Here is a 5,013-nt window from a genome sequence, read left to right as displayed (position 1 = left end):
AAGCTGAAAATTTTATGGTAACGTTGTTATTTGTAATTGTAAAAGGGATTTGAGGTGGAAATATGCTTGTTATTATCTTGTCTCCTGATAGAGTATAATCTCTTTCTATGTTGTGAATATCATGTAGAAAAGTATAAGTAAACCAAGGAATAAAATGTATAATCTGATTTATAGAGGATAAATGTTCATAAAATGTATTTTGTATCTCTTGTAACTCCTCTTTAGAATAATTTTTAAATAACCAATCTTTAAAAAAATGTCCATTTAGTTGAATAAAATTCTTCTGAAATAATTTTTCTTGCCTGAGAACCAGGGCTAAAATCTATTTTTTCGTCTAAATCCATTAAACTGTAAAATTCATTTCAGAAGGAGTAGATGCCTCCGCCTCATACACAATATCATCATGTATATTTAGATTATTTATTTTTCTGATATCAACAGAAGCACGAGTAGAGGGGACTTATACATTATAATCTAATGGTGATATGTATGAATGTGAAGATCTTGCCGATCTTGTTCGTTTTATTAGGTTGTGTTCATATTCTATTTCCTTGTTAAATTCTATAGTAACGGCCCCATCAGAAGTTTGTATAATACTTTCTATATTATTATTTATTTGTCTTTCAGTATATCCATCTAGATTCCATTCATAAACATTTTTACCACTGTAACTATTATTAATTTCATATTCTTGTTCCTCGTGTAGGACATCTTGGGGACTTGGTCTTGGATAATAATATAATCTTTGGACAGGCTTTCTAGCAAATTTACTGTCGTAATTATTAATTTTATTTATTTGGGCCTCATCTATGTCCGACTCATCATCCGAGTCTTTATTTATGGTATTAATATGGTTTATTTACTTTCTTACATTTAGGATTCATCGTTTTTAATGGTTTAAAATATATACGATAACATATACATATTACTTCCGATCCTGGTAAATAATTATAACCATGAGTTTTGACATTTAATGTTAATGCTTGAAAAATATTCTTATCAGACAAAGAAAGTTGTAAATTTGGGTAAACATTAAAATATACCGGTCCATGAGAGAAACTAGATTCTATTATACCCATTAAAGATTGTTTCCAATTTTTATTTCTAGCGTCCCTAAGAACTGCTAAAAAACTTTCAGGTAATCCTTGTAATGTTAATGGTTTAAAAGCAATTTGCACTAAACCAATATGCAAGTAATTATAAATATGTTTGTATTTATTAATATCTTGTGGAGTTATTAACTGAACTGTCATGTCATCTTCATTCATAGTTAAATTCTCTTCTATAGTTTTAACAGTTTGGATAAAACCTAATTCTTCAAAAGTTCCTAATTCATAAATGAATTTAGGCTTGATACTAGGAATAGTCCATTTATTAAGAAGGTCTAAATTTTTTGGTATTTCATATTCTTTTCCCCATCTGTATGCATAACATATTGGGCTTCCAAGTTTCTGTTGTGTTGACTTCCTTGACCTTGACCACCAGAACCAGATGGAGCCTGGTCAAAGAACTCATCAGGACTCTCCGGCGTGTCGGAAACCGGGTCCGTTCCTGACCCCCCACCTTGCTTCTCCCCGCATGAAGCCACACACGCATCCTTAGCAGCCGCACGTGCTAGTTTCGCCTTACGGTTATTCAACCAATTCTTGAGCTGCGAGGTAGAAATTTCAGAACCATGAAGACTAAGTTTATCATCCCATAATTGAATTGAGGCAGCTTTCCTCTGCATGTCAGGCTCATTCTGTAAAGCTTGTTCAATCATGGTTACTTGCATGTGATTCATTATGTTGCGTTTCCTTTTTCTCAGCTGTTTTTCCTCACTTGCCAAGCCATTTGAATCCAATCCATTTGTTTCAATGTTTTGACCATCTCCTTCGCTTTCATGAAAAACCCTAGCATTAAAACTTTGAGGCAAATCAATCCGGTGTTCTTGCCTAACTAAAGCATTAGATGGATCTATATTTAACTGGTTCAGTTCTTCCACAACTGAATTGTCAGAAACGCCCTTGTTCTCGTTTCCATGTGGATTTGGAGATCCTTGATTCCCAGCGTTACCCTCTTCGGTTTTGTCGATATTGGATTCTGGAGTAATTAGTGGATCCAGCTGAGAAATGAATACCCTAAACAACTGTACATCATCCTGATTAAGGAATCCAGGAATTAATGATTCTGCATGAACCAATAGGGAATGCAGGTTTTGGCTAATGACAGCAGCCTTTTCAGCTCCAGCATCATTAGAAACTCCATATGGTAAATTACGAATTTCCTTCTGCAAGCACTGCAGGAATGTATTAAGGAAGAGATCCTTCTCCTCTTTACATAAATCCGGAATAAAACAAGTGAGATTTGCTACAACTTTAACAAGTAAAGATGTTCTCTGAAACGCATAAGAAGTCCGAGAAACACGACACGCATTAAAAGTAGATTCCGGAACATCTGATGATGTCAGCACACCCAAAACCCATCCGGCTGCTGCCAACGAATCATAATCAAGAGTTGCATCTTCTTCTGAAAGCCGAGACTCAGAGGAGCACCAACTAGACAGGAACTCCGCATGTGGTAGCAAAAATATTGTTGTCAGAACTTCAGTAAAGTTCATGGTGATGTAAGATCTAAAGTTAGAATCATCAGAGAGAATGTCTGTTAATCGCATTGCATTAAGTTGTAGAAGTCCATGTGGATAGGTTTTGTCAGAGAAAGCAGCAAGCCCATTCAGATCTCCACGAAACATTGTCTTCAACAATTCAGGAACCTGGAATATAGTTGACTTTGCTAAAGTCAAACCCGCAGTAGTGCTGGCAGCCACATCCAAGAAAGAGACGCTTTCTACTTCACAAAGATGCAGTAGAATAGACAAGACTTTTGACTTTAGCCTGGAAACAACAGCCATAAGATACGATTCTTCACAGAATGGTAATTTCATGATGTCATGAGCCAATAAAAGTATGCCACCTTCTCCGCATAGTTCCTTATTTTTAACGAGGCGCTCACGAAAGAATCTTTGTTGGCAAAGTGACTGAAGAAATTGAAGTGAAGCTTCACAATGCTGACACAGACGGTTGACTTCAGCAAGATTTGACCGCATGCCAGTATCAGTAAATTGAGACAACCTCACCTGAAGAAACTGAATGTCTATGTGGACAGCAGCAAAAGCTACAGGCAAAAATATATCAACCTTAGGGTGTGCAAGAAGGACTAGTGCAAGTTCATTCCATTGTGAAGAAATAAAGGCTGTTAACAGATACAGACTGCAGGCCAACAGTGCTGAATGCACCAGAGCAAGTTGACTTTCCTTTTTAAAGCTAGCAAGAACAGTGATTAGGTAAAAGATCAAATCAAGCATCTGTTCAGATATTTTCAGATCATCAAGCAAAATCTGTTCAAGTTTGTTGTTGCGGGGTGCAAGATCACACAGGGAATGTAATAGTCGAATACCACCTAACAAGTATCTAAAGAGTTCTTCATCTCTCTTAGAAGACAAAAGTTTTGCAATTAGGTGAATCACAATATTCTTGCTAGGGCTTCCACATCGATCTGATTTGAAGATCCAGTGCTGGTAGTCCATTGAATAGTATCATTGTCTGCATCCCTAATTAACTTGCTAAGCTCTTGAGAACTTAGTGTATGTAACTCTTTGATAGCTAAATTTTCTAGTATCTTCTGCCTTATTTCTGGATCATTTACTTCTTTTAATAAGTCTGCAATATCATTACTAATTACATTTATGGTTAAATCTTCTTTAAATTGAGATTGGATTAGATATAATTGATGATCCATGTTACATGAACATTGTTCTAGATTATCACAATTACATTCAATTTCTTCAGAATCTGAATTAGAATCATAATCTGTTATGTTGATATCAGAATTATTGTCTGAGATTTCCTCTCCGTCTGACGAATTATCTATTAAATTTATTAATTGAAGTTTTATGTCCTCACTTATATCCATATTATTAATTTGTTTCTTTATTTTTTTATTTCTGCATTTATTAGCATAATGACCAGTTTTTACACATGAAAAGCAAGTAGGAGGTTTTTTATTTTCCTTTTTAATAAATTTCTTTTTTATGTGTTTATCTTTTCTATTAAAATCGTTATGTTTTCTCTTATAAAATCTTTTTTTCTGTTGGAATTCTTTTCTCTGTTTCTTCTTATTTTTATAGGTTTCAATTCCGAACTGATCACAAAATTCTCCTAATTGTCTTTTTTCATTAAGATGTTGGGTTTTTATTTGATGGTTGAGTTTTATTTCACTACATAGGGCCAAACCTTCCTGGATACAAGTTCCTATTAATTTTCCATATGTGTAATCTTCGTAAGGAATTGTATTATCTTTTCTTAGTTGGTTTTTAACTCTTTCAGCAAAAAGTTTTGGCAAACCATCTATGAATTTTGATTTCCAATAAACACTATTACAATCATTAAGCTCCATAACTCTACTTAAAAAAGTATCCTTATACCATCGAAAGGACGTAAGAGTTTTACAAAATAATCCATTTAATAAGGTACGAATGTTATCAGAATTATCTGACCATCTTCCTGTAAAATGTTCTATTATGGTACAAGTAAGAGTGTATACCACATTGGGAGTAGTTATTCCATTTTCTGTTTTTACTGTATTAAGAATAGCTTGTTGAGTTTTTTCATCAGCATAATTGTCCCACCAGCCTTTTAATTGGCCAGTGAATCTGGCAATTAGCATGTTAGCTACTTGTTTATCACTATTTCCTGTATTTTTAGCAATTGTGCCATACATTAACATTCTATGAATCATATTATATATTTGTCTTTCAGTATATCCATCTAGATTCCATTCATAAACATTTTTACCACTGTAACTATTACTAATTTCATATTCTTGTTCCTCGTGTAGGAGATCTTGGGGACTTGGTCTTGGATAATAATATAATCTTTGGACAGGCTTTCTAGCAAATTTACTGTCGTAATTATTAATTTTATTTATTTGGGCCTCATCTATGTCTGACTCATCATCCGAGTCTTTATTTATGGT

The 5,013-nt window shown here is 34.1% G+C and overlaps 1 pseudogene; it reads right to left on the bottom strand.

Annotated features, from left to right (window-relative positions):
• Nucleotides 1-1,384: 1,384 nt before the first annotated feature.
• On the bottom strand, nt 1,385-4,758 carry LOC145029700 (nodulin homeobox-like; annotated as a pseudogene).
• Nucleotides 4,759-5,013: the final 255 nt, after the last annotated feature.

The sequence above is a fragment of the Lactuca saligna genome, chromosome 2, assembly GCF_052625555.1.
Source record: "Lactuca saligna cultivar CGN05327 chromosome 2, ASM5262555v1, whole genome shotgun sequence".
In the NCBI taxonomy this organism is placed as follows: domain Eukaryota; kingdom Viridiplantae; phylum Streptophyta; class Magnoliopsida; order Asterales; family Asteraceae; genus Lactuca; species Lactuca saligna.
The sequence above is the reverse complement of the archived record's forward strand: the minus strand, read 5'-3'. Positions and strand labels throughout refer to the sequence as shown.